This window comes from Cricetulus griseus, chromosome 3, assembly GCF_003668045.3.
Source record: "Cricetulus griseus strain 17A/GY chromosome 3, alternate assembly CriGri-PICRH-1.0, whole genome shotgun sequence".
Taxonomy (NCBI): domain Eukaryota; kingdom Metazoa; phylum Chordata; class Mammalia; order Rodentia; family Cricetidae; genus Cricetulus; species Cricetulus griseus.
The window spans coordinates 212,442,904-212,457,940 of record NC_048596.1 but is presented as its reverse complement, the minus strand read 5'-3'; positions in this window follow the sequence as shown (position 1 = coordinate 212,457,940).

The following is a 15,037-nucleotide window of genomic DNA, read 5'->3' as shown; positions in this document are numbered from 1 at the left end:
CCTTTCAAGGACTTGTGTCCAGGTGAGCCTGTGTCGTTTTCCTGCAGCTCTTCATTCTAATATCTTGCTTCATTCCTTTCCTGTTTCTTCAGCTTCTCCAAGGGAGCCTGACATCCTGTGTCATGTAGATGCTCTTTTCATAGTTTAGGATCCATAGCAAAACCTCTCCAAGTACCCACACTTCTCCCCATCTACCTTTCTCCATGTTCTAACCAAGGTACAGTGCTGCCAAAGGCTAGATGATCCCACTTTCTCATCTCCACTGTGCAGTATGGATTTGGGTGGGTACTCTACTGTGCAGTGTGGTGTAGGGTAGGTGGAATCACTGTACAGAATGGGGTGGGTGGGTAGTAAATACTGAGGTACTCAAGTCTCTGGAGTGATGAGCAGAGGACCACACAGACATTTCCTCCTGTGCCACCTCTTAGCGTTTATTGCTCCTCCAAGAAGTAACTATCTCAAATATCATGTTTGAAGTCAGTTCTTTTTTTTATATGTAGTTTTGCTTTGTTAGTTTTGAACTTCTTCAGCTTTTATGTCAATGAAATCATACTGCATCATCTATTTATTTTGCTTGGACACTTAAAAATTATCATAGCCAGATGAATTAAGCTATGGCTCACTGACTTTTCTTAGTATGAAATAATACATATGTTATGTAAATATCACAACATGCTTACCAATTTGTGAGCATTTATTTTCTTTGTTCTTGTATCCAATGAATATATTTTGTAAAAATCTAATAATGTGTTATATCTTGACATTACAATAAGAATATATAGAATTATTTTATAATATCATGGGACAGTGAATTTATAAGACTTGGAGAAGTAAGAAGATTTTTTGTTTGTTTGGTTTTTTGAGACAAGGTTTCTCTGTGTAGTCCTGGCTGCCCTGGAACTCATTCTGTAGACCAGGCTGGCCTTGAACTCAGAGATCCACCTGCCTCCCAAGTACTGGGATTAAAGGTATGTGCTGCTACTGCCAGGCTGCAGGTAAGATATTTAATTGTGTATTTTAGAAACTCTAAAACAATTAAATCAAATGAAGTTAAAGCAGTATTATGTGATGTTTTAGAGTTTAATAGCTACCCACTGACAAATCATGGTTGTAGTGTTACCCTAAATACACTGACACCCTTATTTTATAATTCAGACTGCTTGATGTCACCATAACAAAAATAGCTTTTTATGTTGACATCAAAACCTGAAATTTTGTAATACTGTTTTGTTTCCATCTAGTAACATGAATAAAATCTACATATGAAATAATCATTTTGGGGTCCCATATGCACTCTAACCATTAAACTCATTAGCTTTATCTCTTTGATATTTTCACTGTGAAAACAGATTCCTTCAAAAATAAACTTCTCACTTAAAAAAAGCAAAATAAAAAAGTAGCAAATGTAACAGAAAAGAGAACCATCAAAGAGAAGACATAAAGCAATATTTTGATAAAAGTAAAAACAGGTTGCTTCCTGCAAAAGGTTGCTTTTGTTTGTTAGCTGTCTTTAATTTGTGAGTCTGTGTTCTGGAGAGATGGTTTGGCTGTCAAGTTCATGGACTGCTTTTCCAAAGGACCTGGGTTTGATCACCAGCACCCACATGGCAATTCACAACCACCTGTACCTTGAGTTCCAGGGGATTCAGTCTTTTTGTTCTGGCTAATGCAGGCACCAGGCATGTGCATGTTGCACAGACATACATACAGGCAAAACACATAAAAATTTCAAAATAAATGTTTTAGGGGACATGATGACATACATGGAATCCATTTAAGTAAAAGTTAAATAGGCAGATGGAGGGCTGGAGGGTACATGACCCAGAGTGTGGTATTGAAAATGAAGCTAGAAAGTCAGGCAAGATCCATGGGTTTCAACATTTCTGAAAGCCATATGATGTCACTGAAGGATTTTAAGTTGAATACTGCAGTCACTTTTTAAAAGTTGTTTTATGAGCATGAGTGTTTCACTTGCATCCTCAGAGGTCAGAAGAGGTCATTGGATTCCCTAGAACTGGAGTTATGGACAGTTCTAAGCCACCATGTGGGTGCTGGAATTCAAATCTGGACCCTCTGCAAGAACAAATGCTCTTAACTACTGAACTATCTCTCCAGATCCTCCCAGTTCTTTTTATTTTAGAGACATCAGGTTGTCTACTGGGTGGAAGTAGAGTAATTGAAATTTACAGGTCCAAGACCAATTAGAACACCAGAACCTGGGCCAAAGCACGCATCCTTTCTTCTCTGCCTCTCTCCTCTTTATATGCTATTCCATCCTCCCAGACCTCCTCACCTGCTTCTCTCTAACAGGGTCACTTTTCTATAGTTGCCATACTCCAAAAGCAGAAATAGGAACTAAGGTCTAGTGTGTTTCAGAGCATCTCTTCTACTGCGTTGTATACTTAAAGCAGATGCCAAGTCCAGTTAGGTTCAAGGTGTGCAGAAATTAGTTGCATTCCCTTATGAGTGGAGTAGCAGATGCAAGATGAGGGCCTAAGTTTGATTTTTCAGAACCTGTGTTTAAAATGCCTGGCACCATGGCCCATGCTTATAATCCTAGTACTGGAGGCAGAGATGGACAGATCCTCAAGACTTGCTGGTCTACCCTTCTTGATGAGTTCCTGGTTAGTAAGAGACCCCATCTCAAAGCAAACCAAAACATATAAAGCAAGATAGACAGTGCCTGAGGAAAGAAACCTGAGGCTGACCTGTCCTTTACACACATGTATCCACCCCCACATAAACATACATATAGACAAAGTCAATAGTTATGATCTTGATTTTAATGACTCCAGAGTAGTTTCTATAGGTACACTTTAATATGTATGTCATCCCTCCTCTACTGTTTAAAGCTACTTACATCAATTTTGGTCATTTATTCATGACAGATTTGTTGAAGTAGAATTCTTAGATAAAGGGTGTGAATATTTAAAATACACTTGCAGCTGGTGGCAGTGGTACATGCCTTTAATCCCAGCACTTAGGAGGCAGAGGCAGGTGGGTCTCTGTGAGTTCAAGGCCAGCCTGGTCTACAGATGAGTTCCAGTACAGCCAAGGCTGTTGCATGGAGAAACTCTGTCTCGGGGGGGAAAAAAACAGTTTGCTATCCTTCAGAAAGGATGACATCTCAGCCTTCAGTGAGGAACAGTGTTCATCTGGGCCGCTGTGTCTCTATATGGAACATAGCTCTTTCCTATTTGTTTCCTAAGGGTTTGTTTTCTTTTGCTGTTTTTCTCAATTGCTTCTTTTTAGCAGTTGCATAGTGTGTCTCACTATGGCTTTCTTTGAATTGATCTTATTTGCAGTTTTGTAAGCTGCTTAACATATGTAAATTTCTTTCGCACATTTTAATAGGCTTATCCTATCGTATCCTATCCCAATCTCTTATCTCTTTAGATTCTGCTTGCTTGTGATTTATATAAAGGTCTGAGGCATCTTTAATATCAGCACTTGAGAAGCAGAGGTAGTCAGATCTCTGAGTTCAAGGCCAGCCTAGTCTCCAGAGCAAGTTCCAGGACAACCAGGACTACCTTTAATAATAATAATAATAATAATTAAAAATAGTAATAATAAAAGCTGATAGGTCCTGAGGCTTTATTTGTGTTTTTGTTTATCCTCCAGGTTCATCTCATTAGATAATTCTGACTGATCCCTTGTCTGGTTTACTGACACAGTCTTCATCTGCTTCATTCTTCTCAAGAGTCTCATCCACCGATGTCCTAGTTTTCTTTTTCAGTTATAAACCTTCTATTTAATTGTTTTTACTATAGGTTTTCTAGGGTGTGTGTGTGTGTGTGTGTGTGTGTGTGTGTGTGTGTGTGTGTGTGTGTGTGTATGTGTTGGGATATGTGCTCATGAGTGTAGATACTTGCAGAAGCCAAGAGAGGTTTGAACTGGAATTACAGGTGGTGTGATCCACCGACCATGAGTATTTGGAGCCATACTTAGATTCGTGGCAAGTCAGTGCAGCCCATAATTATGAACGGGAAAGTATTTTTCTTTCATTAAAAAGAACATCATTACAGGACTGACTGTCAAACTTTAAATGTCTGAAGTTTTCCAAGTTTGCTCATTGTGATGTGGCTATAAGAGAGAACAGCCTGGTTATTAGGAACCTCACACAGCAGTTTGTATTTTAGCTAATCATAGTTTTTTAGTAATTTTTACTTTTAGTATTTCATTGAGTTGATTTGCAAATAAACATTTATATTGACATTTTTAGAAGAGTCAGCATATCTGCAATTTACATTAAAATGTCTTAGAAAAATTCTAAAGGTGAAGACTATGAACGAGGGAAGAGGTTAGTACTTGAGGACAGGTGAAGCATGTAGACATATCTTATGCTGTTTTTAAAATTTTACGTAAGTTTAAAATTAGTTCAAAGTATTTACTTATAAAAACCCTCTAATGCTCATGAAAATTAAGTAATGGCCCAGGAACTGTTCAAGATGGAAAAATCATCTGAGATGTATAAATGGAGTGCCTCGATTGGTTTGACTTCTGAGCCTATTCAGGACAATAAACAAAATTTAAGAATTATCTTGTGATTAAGTGATAATAACCTATCAAGTTAATTTTCTGATTTTGAATGTCATTCTGTTATTTATGGATGCTATTGTCTTTAAGAAGAACAATTATCCATAAAGGGGCAAGAAGGTGCCTAATTAAACTTCCCAAATTTGAGAAGAGAAGGAAACAATCACTTCCAATTGCACTGTTTTAGTGGAATTGCCATTGCCATTTCTGTTTGTTCATTTTTTTATGTTAAAAAAGGAAGCAACACTTATTTTTTTGCCAATAATGAAAGTTTATTATTTAAATTTTATTCTTTAGTAGTTTGATACATGTCTACAATGTATTGGAATACTAAGCACTCCTCAGCACACACACCAACTCCTCCTGGGCACACCCCCACATTTTCCTCCCAACTTCATGTTCTTCCCCTCCCCCTACTCTCATGTATGTATGTGTGCACACTCGTGCATGCTCTCTCTCTCTCTCTCTCTCTGTCTCTGTCTCTCTCTCTCTGTCTCTCTATGTCTGTCTGTCTGTCTGTCTGTCTCTCTCTCTCTCTCTCTCTCACACACACACACACACACACACACACACACACACACACACACACATCTTAACTAGTGCTAGCCAAATGCACATAGGAGTGGAGTCATCTGATGGAGTGTGGGCAACCTACCGTAGGTCACACTCCTGAAGAAAAACAGAAAAATGACTCTTTGCCAGGAGCTATCAACTGCCAGCAGTTCCTCAGCTGGCGGTGAGAATTCATACCTTCCATATTGGAATGTTGACTGGTTTCATTATTGCAGACAGCCACGCCAGCTCAAGTTCTTCAGTGCGACAGTCCTGTCAAGTCCAAAAGACACTGTTTTGCGGCAGTCCTCCCTGGCCTCTGGGTCTTATATTTTTCTTCGATGTTTTCTGAGCCTTGACAGGGAGGGGATATGATATTGATGTCTCATTTATGGCTGAGCACTCTACAGTCATTTATTCCCCTCGCTTGGACAAATTGTAAATCTCCTTACTAACTGCCTGCCATTCACTGCAAGAAGCAGCTTCTCCGATGGGTCTGAGAGCTGGACTAACCTCTAGATCTAAGAATAGATAATTAAAGGCAGCTTGATACTATGTCCATCTATCAAAATAACAAAGGTAGTTTCTCCCCTGGGCCTGTAACTCCCAGGCTACAGATCCTACTATTCTCTCCTGTACATTCACTCTTCCTTCACCCAATGGCCCCATTTTCCATCTTTAAGGGTATTTTAAGTTAGACACAAAACCAAAGATGCAAAGCTAGGATCCACCTGAATATGAACTAGTGGCCTTTATTTATCTCTCTGGTCTGGGATACTCCTCTCAGTTCCATCCATTTATTAGCAATTTTTATTTTTCTTGCACTTTGCCATTTCTCAAAACTATTGAAATGCAATAAAAAATTTTTTTGAGACAGGGTCTTATTTTGTTACCTTAACTAACTTGAAGTTCTCTGTGTAGACCAAGTTAACCTCAAACTCATGGAGATCCACCCATCTCTTGCTCCCAAATGCTGTAAAGGCATGCACTGCTATTCTTGGCTTTGCTGTCAATTATGAAAATACCATTATCTATGCATATTTTGTCATGGTGTAGTTTGTCCTGTCCTGGGGTTTAATTTAGGGGGTAAGATTTATGTTCTTTGCCACTTAATGGGAAGTAAATATGTTGACATGACTTTAAAATATATTTTAGAGCTGGTGAGATGGCTCTGAAGGTAAAGGTTTCTTTGCCAAGACTTTTGACCTGAGTTCGACTGCCAGTACTCACGTGGTAGAAGGACAACAACTGACCCCTGCAAACTGTCCTGTGACTTCCTTACATGTGTACATATGTGTAAGAGCTCACACAGAAACACACATGGATGTAATACAAATTGTTTTAAATATTTTAGTGCTTAATATTTTTTTAAAAAAAATTCTGTAAGGAACCACACAAGTTCAAATAGTTTGTAAAATACAGTATAATACCATAAAAGCACATTGACAGAAACCTTTGCCTAAACACCCTGAGGATTCGTCAAAACATTGCTGTCCTCAACATTCAGTTTCCACCTTAACAAGTCTAAGATAATAGAAGGTGCTGTATTTGGATGGAAAACCTGATAATTTTACCAACTGCAAGCTAATATGAGCTTTAGGTCAAAACAGTAGACTCTTAACAGTGTTTTTTGACAAATTAGAACAAGATTTTTTTTTTTCAAAAATCTCAGAGTAATTGGTTCTGGAACCATTGGCAATTTAAGCACCATCTATGCAAATTCTTATACTTTAGGAAACATGAAACCCACTTTTTATTTTATAAACTTAACCTGATATGAACATAAACTTGGAAGGTTTATTCATGGATGCTAATTATTTTTGTTTCCAGTTGTTTTTATGACAAGGGTATTGTTATATGTCAGCAGCAGGATTAACTCCCAGGCAACCACTAGGAAATGCTGGTCTCTCATTCTGTCTGGTCACTCAGATTTGGTTATTCAAGACTAGTCATAGGTGGAGAAAGAATGCATAATTCAATTGATAAATTCTTGTACCTTATTTTGGCTGAAGACTTCTTCCTTGTCAAACCTTTGTGCAGTGGTGACAAGACTGACAGCTTTCCAACCTTATTCATTCCTCTGTCCTTTAAAAGAAGTATTGGCAATCAATGAGACATCTCCCTACCCCCTTCCTCTGCCATTAGAAGAGGTACCAACGGTGAGAAGAAAAGCAAGGGTCCCTGTAATAAGTCCCTTAATTCTGGTTATAGAAGGGAAGAAAGATCTTGAACTTAGGTTTGGATTTTGGCTTTTCCTTTTCTTGAACACTTTCCAGAAATCTTTTTTAAAAATAATTTTTAAAATTTATTTTTTTATTAAGTATTTTGCTGTGTATCACATGCATGCCAGTGGAGTTAAGAAGGTGGCACTGAACCCCCTGGAACTGAAGTATAGACAGTTATAAGCCACCATGTGGGTGCTGGGAATTGACCCTGGACCCTCTGCAAGAGCAGTAAGTGCTTTTAACCACTGAGTCATTTCTCCTTTTCACCTTTTGGAAATCTTAAAGACTACTTTCTCTTGTTTTATGGTAGTTCTTTTTGTTTGTTGGTTGGTTGGTTTGGCTTGGGCACCTGAGAAGTAGCAATGGAAGCAAGTATTTCAGGTCTCTGCAGCTTCCCTAACAAGTATACACAGCACAGAAGAAAGCACACACAATGGAGTTGGTTAGGCCTCATTTAATTGCTTCATACCCCATAGAATATTCTCCTGGCCACAGCATTTGTTACAGTTTCTGCCTTTTATCTCTGGATTGCCTTACATATAATTTGTGAAGTTTTCTTCAAGGTCAAGACCTTGCACCTCCCGCACGCCAACTCCACACAACAAAAATAATGTAATACTGTTTGTACAAATGGCATCCCCACAATTGCCCTGCAAATCTTCTGTGGGAGCAATTAGGGAAGTCCCACAGCTTCATCTGGCTCCCCCATGAAACCACAGGTCAGAGGGGTGGAAGTCAGTCAAGCTCAAGATTAGCAAGAAAAGGAAGAAAAGCATTGAGAGCACATACTAAGAACCTTCCGTTGGAAAGTGGGAAAAGAAGCACAGGGAGAAATGGCTGCGGATTTAGCAGCAGCCAGAGGAGCCCTATTAGCTGCCTGCACATGCCACATCGTGTCGAGGCTCACACATTTACAAACCTGAGAACACATAAGCTTACAGAAAGTGAATGGGGATGAAGTCTGAGTGTGAGCACTTCAGAGAAAGGACAGGCGCAGCACCACTGGGCCTAGGCCCACGTGAGGAAGAACAAGCCAAGGAAGAAGCTGAAACCTCAGGGAGGGTTCTGACACTAAGCAGGAGTTGCTGATGAGAAGCAGAGCCCTGCCCAGGCAGTGGCCCAAACCGAAGCCAAACCAGATTAGATTCCCTTTGTGAGCCAAAGTCTCACAGGGATGTTCTCAGCCCTCAAGACACTTCCAAGTGGCATGGTGAGGCTAAGATTTCGTTGTCAGGCTGGGGACCAGAGAGACATAAGGAGCTCTTCCCAATCCATTCTTAGATGTTGGTCACCAGCGGTAAAGGAATTTTTGTATGACTTTGTCCCAGTGGCTTTTTTGTTTTTGTTGCTGTTGCTGTTTTGTTTTGTTTGTTTGTTTTTAAGACAAACAAACTTTTTTTCTGTTTCTCTGTATAGCCCTTGCTGTCCTAGAACTCACAATGTAGACCAGGCTGTCTTCCCCAATGCTGGGATCAAAGGTGTGTGCCACCACACCCAACTCAACACCCCCATGATTTTGAGTAAAGGTCAAAGTACATTTTTTCCTCTATTTTTGTTTCAGATTTTTTTTGTTTATGTGTATACATGTGTCTGCATGCGTATATGCACATATGTATGTGAGGACCATGGAAGCCAGAAGAGGGCATCTAATCCCCTACAGCCCAAGCTATAGGTAGTTGGGAGCCACCCAATGTAGGTAGTGGTAATCAAACTTTAACTCTCTCTGCAAATCATTTTTAACTTGACTGGATCTACAATCCCTTAGGAGATTAGTGAGGCAAAGCTCTAGATGTGTGTGGAGGACTGAGTGAGAATGGATGACTCATCCTGAAGATGGGAGGCACCATCCCATGGACTGGTGAGCAGGATAGAATAAAAGGGGAAGCAAAGAGCCAGCATCCCTTTTTTCCCCCTTGCTTTTTGAAGTGCCACAATGTGACCTGCTCTTCTCTGCCACACCCTTCTCCACTGAAAAAGTGAGCCAAAGTAAATAAATCCTCATTCAACTTTGTTTTCCTCCCATACTTGGCTACAGCATAAGAAAAGCAATGACTACACCAGCTAACTGGGTAAATTATGAAATGTCTTTATGTCTCATCTATAACATGAGGATAATAGAATCAAAAGATTGTTGGGTGGGTTTACTGTAAATGGTTAGAAAAGTGCCTTGTACATAAAGCAGGCACTGGAATCAGTGTAGTTGAGCTGTTAGTTTGTTCTCTGGGGGATTCTCAAGGGTAGTTTCCAGTCACCAGCAAGGAACGCAGCCCTTTGTTAGGTGTTGGGGAAAACTTGATAAGCAAAGTATGCGTAGTTTCAGGAGATAACAATGGAACTGGATTTGGAAACCTGGGTAATGATCCATAGATCAAAACCAAATGGCAAAAATGAATAGGAAGGAGAAAAAAAGCAAGCAAAACAGATGTCAGAGAATAATAATTCTATCAGCTAAAGTGTGGAAATAGGGAGGGGAAAGTATCTTGGAAAGACCAGTGTGGGAAGCCATGTTATCACAAGAATCATGTGATGGCAATGACAGGAGCCAGCAAAGATGGGCTGTGCAAAGGAGCCATTGTGGAGAATGTCTTAAAATGACATAATGGTGTCAAAAGTAACAAAAGGATTTCTACAAAACTCAACCCTCCTATGACAACTGGATAAAGTCAAAATCTTTGTGGTTGAAGAACTACCCCAACCATGAAGATTTGCTGGACCGAAGCCCAGGAGGAGCCCTGAAGTGATGCAATCATGTCATAGTTGCCCCTCCAGACATTCTGATTTTAGAAGCTAAACTGAGAGACCAAGCAGAGGTTTTTCAGATTCACAGAATGGGAGAAGAAAATGAAAGAAATCTATGCGGTGGAGTTCAAGACCCCAAGGAAGAGAGTAACTGGAAAACCCCCAGCTTTCAGCTGACACCTCAAAGTAGGATGAACTAACCACAGCACTTAAAGCTTTCATAGAAATTTCAAAGCCAATTCACATTATGTTTTAAAAGCTAGTTATATTTTTTTATTCTGTGAAACTCACTAATTTGAGGAAAATTGACCTCTTTGTAATAGTTGCCTTTCCCAATAACACAGGAAGCTCCACTTAGATAGGTAATCGCAGAGGACAATTTTACAGTGTCATAATTTCTCCCTTGACACTGTACCTGTAGGATTTGTGTTGCCCAAGGTAATCAGCTTCAACAAGAAGAAGTGTCTATTTTGGCTCTTGGTTTTGGAGTATCCAGACTATGACCAGTTGGTCCCATCACTGTGGTGAGAAAGCAGTGGGAGACACTGCTCGCCTTGTGGCTAAATGCAAAGCAGCAGGAATGAGATTGGAGTCATACAGTTACCTCTGGGAGGATGGCCCCAAAGACCCGAAACTCACTATTCTCCCCTCTAAAATTGCTGCTGTCCAGATGCACTATGGGCTGGGCATGAAGCCTTTGGCACATAGGCTGTTCTGGGGCCAAAGCCTTTCACACATGGGCCTCAAAGAGATCTTGGCATTGTCAGTTAGGCTAACATCTTGGTGTTTCATAGTTTCCATTGCTGTTTTAAGTGTTTCTTGGATATAAGTAGTTATGTAATTGAGTATGATTGAGTGGCATAGAAAAAGCATAGTTTATTATAATTTGATATCACCATGGTTGAGCTTTCGTATCTTTCATTTTTGTTTTTTAGGTAGATAGGCAATATCAGCTTCAAATTGTAGCTTTTTACCCTTTACCTCTTCTCTTTTTTTTTCCTCCAAAACATTGGCTAGATCTATGTGAGACACTGATATTGGGTGCCCTTGTTTGTGATCTGAGTTGGATCCTTGTGAACCACTGGGACACACACACACACACACACACACACACACACACACACACACACAATGTGGGATGTCCTTCTGTGTGCTGTGAATATGTGTTTCTTTTTATTGGTTGATGAATAAAGCTGCTTTGGCCTATAGCATGGCAGAATATAGCTAGGTGGAAAATTCAAGCAGAGATACAGTGATAAAGAAGGTAGAGTTGGGAGAAAGATGCTAGCAGCTGCCAAGGAAGCAAGACATGTAGAAAATGAGGTAATGCTGTGGCCACATGGCAATACATAGATTAATAGAAATGGGTTAATTTAAATGTAAGAGCTAACTAGTAATAAGCCTGAGCCATTGGTTAAACAATTATAATTATTTAAAATATAATTATATTTTAATATAATTGTTAAGCCTCTGAGTGATTATGTTATAAGCAGCTATGGGACCTGATGGGGCACAAAAAAGCTTCTGGCTACACATACACACACACACACACACACACACACACACACACACACACTAGATAATTTTAAAAATGAAAGCTCTCAATGACAAATAGTGAAGAGGACCATCCTTCTTGATGGCCCTGAGACCTCATACTTTCCTGGTCCTTGTGAAAGGCTAGCTGATGTGACTAGATTGTACAAAAAATAAGTTACTAGGTTCCTTTTTCTTTTTTTCCTTACAAATGATCTTTTATATTTCAAAAACATTGCCTACGTGTAATCAGTATCAGCTAAATATCTGTAACTGTAAGAGAATTGCCAGAAAATGTAAAATTAGAGTTTAAGAAAATAATAGGAAGGCTGGGGCTGTAGCTCAGTTAGTAGAGCTCTTGCTTAGCATGTATGAAGCCCTGGGTTCAATCCCCAGTATCAAATCAACTGGATGTGGTGGCACACACCAGCAATCCCAGCACCTGAGAGGCAGAGGCAGGATGCTCAGAAGTGTAAGGCCATCTTTGGCCACACAGAGAGTTCAGTGCTAACCTGGGTGGGATACATTAGACTGTATCTCAACAAAAACAGAATAAAATCACACTTTAAATTTTTAAATTTATTAAGTAGAAATTGTGATAATTGTGTCTTGGAAATTAGACCAATGGGCTGTTCTGCTAGTTTATTGATGCACTGACTTCCTGTGAGACACAGAGAAGTGACAGCATAGTCAAGCTCATGCTGTGCATTAGGGAATAAGAAACAGGGGCAAAGATTCTTGAAGTCTTTCACTTTCACTCTCTTCCCAAGTAAAACAGGAAATACAATAGTGATTTAATGTAGAACACAATTGGTAAAAATTTCAAATTACCAAATGATGTAAATATACCTTAAGTTTGAAAAAAGTTGAAATACATTTTACAATAGGGGGAGCAGGCATCATTAAAGTAAACTCTCAACTGTGGTGTTTGTACTAGTCAACTGTGGCAAAAACAAACAAACAAACAAACAAACAAAAAACCTAACTCAGTTCAAATTTCTTACTATTTACTGATAACATATTCTTACTCATGTCTAACTCGAACAGAGACTCAGAAAATGAGCAATTTTATTTGTTCATGGAATGTACAAGCTTCTACACTAACATGCTGAAAAGTGAACAGAAGAGTAAAACCGAGGCTATGGTAAGTCTTGAAGAAAGGACAAATGATTTTAGGGATTCACTGGGTTTCTGATTTTTGAAATATATCTCCTCCTTTGTTTTTCATTTACTAAAAGAAAATGGACGTTTTCATATTTGAGATCAAACTCAAAGTGTAAGTTTATATTCCCACAAAGCTGTGCTGGTTCTTTTCAAGAATGTTGGGGAGAGAAATCACCACGCTCCTGAAGCAACCAAGGCTGAATCATGAGTCTAGGAGGGCTGGAGGAAAACTTGGTTTCCTAGCTCACCATGGATCCTGTGTCTTCCCCCCAATCTTTGAAACGATTCTGCAGTCCACTGTCATGATACTCAATGGCATAATCTACATATTAGAAAATAATGGTTTTTTTTACTGTAAAAATCTAAAACATATTACATTTCATTACAAAATTCTAATATAAGCCCCCAAGGAACCGAACAGAAAGCTAGCTTGCCATTAATTTGAAAGCAGTGTTCCTTTGAATTCCCAGCTTCGGTGTGCAGAGGTATGGACTAGAACATCCTGACCAGTGAGAAATGATTGCCTGAGTCTAACAGCTTGATAAGAAAAAGCAAGCCTATCTCAAGACATGGAGGTAATTGCTCACATCTGGGCCCGACAAAATTTTCCTCCTTCATATCTTCTTTTTTAGTTTTCATTTGTATTTTAAATGTGTGAGTATTTTGACCATACATGTTTGTGTGCCACATACAACTAGTGCCCACAGGGGCCAGAAGAAGGCATCAGATCCTCTGAAACTGGACTTAGACAGTTGTCAGCCATCATGTTGTGCTGGGATCTGAGCTCTGGTCCTTTGGAAGATCAGTAGCGCTCTTAAGCATCGAGCCATCTCTCCAGCCCTCTTTATATTTCCTTGTGCAAGCATTAAATAAATTTGTCTGGCATGGTAAAACACAATGTTGACTGAAGATATTCTGAATCAGCAGAAATTTTCCCTTGCATATATACCAATCATGGGGTTATACAAAGGAATGGAAAAGATGGAAGCTAATTTTCAGTTAGACACCAACTTTCGTTAAAATTTTTTTTAATGTAAATTGTCAAATTAAAATTGTGTATAATTATATATATTGACAGATTACAATTATAAATATAATTGTCCTTAAAAGGTACAAAGTGATGTCATAATACATGTGTATAATTTAGGATGATTAAATCGGTATGATTAACGCATGCATCGCTTCAAATACTTACCCTGTGTGTGTGTGTAGTAAGAACATTTAAATTTTATTCTTTTACTAATTTGAAACATGTCACGCATAATTACTAACTGTAGTCACTATGCCGTGTAATAGTGACAAACAAATCCTTACTTCTCCTGTCTAACTGAATCTTAGTTTTTCTTTGACCAATGCCCCCCCAATCTCCCTGCCTCTAGCCCCAGCCCAGACTCTCTAAACCTGAGCCTGGATCTTCCCCACCCCCTGCTTTTTTTGTAGCTGAGTTGGCTAGCCAGCAAGCCCCAGAGATTCTTTTGTCTCCACTTCCCTCATAGAACTGAGTTAAAGGCACATGCCCAGCTTCTTATATGGGTCCTGAAGATTTGAACTCAGTGCCCGTATCCACTGAACCATTTCCCCAGCCCATAACTGTTTTTCCCATGTAATGCCCACTCTTTCTTCAAAGGCTGAGGATGAACAATGACTTTAGACTGAGGGTGCTTTCCCATTTGCAAGGATCTAATTCCCATGCTTCGCTATGAGTGACTTTATCTCCACTTTAGGCATTCAGAACAGACTTCTAAAGACCTTGAGATGTCTTGGCTATCACGTCAAGGACCAGAACTCATCCCTGAATCTTTCCATTTCAAACACATTGGGTTTTCTAAAATATTTTACCACAGAGCTTTGGTTCTCTGCATCTTCAAATTCCCGGAGTGAATGACAACCCTCACAACTCACTCTTTTCATGTCTTTTTGAGACTTTTCTATTTAAATAGGAATGTTCAGGGATATTTTAAATCAGTTTGTCTTGTGTACTGAAGTTAGACAGGGAACAGAAATGAATTATATTTGCCTTAGATTCCAATCTCCAAAAATCAAATGTTGATTTTGAGTCCCTTTTTCCGTAACCCATCTCTTCTCCATGCCAAGGCCCTGACCTCTAGGGCCAGCAGGCTCCCCTTAGACTTGCCCTGGTAAGTGTGTTTACACTGACTGCTCCCATGTGGTACAGTATATAGCCCTTCTCCACAGACACGAAGCTTCACACTGAATTCAGCGAGAAATCTGCAAACAAACCTTAACAACCACAAAACAAACAGGAAGTGTTCAGTTGGAGGGACTTG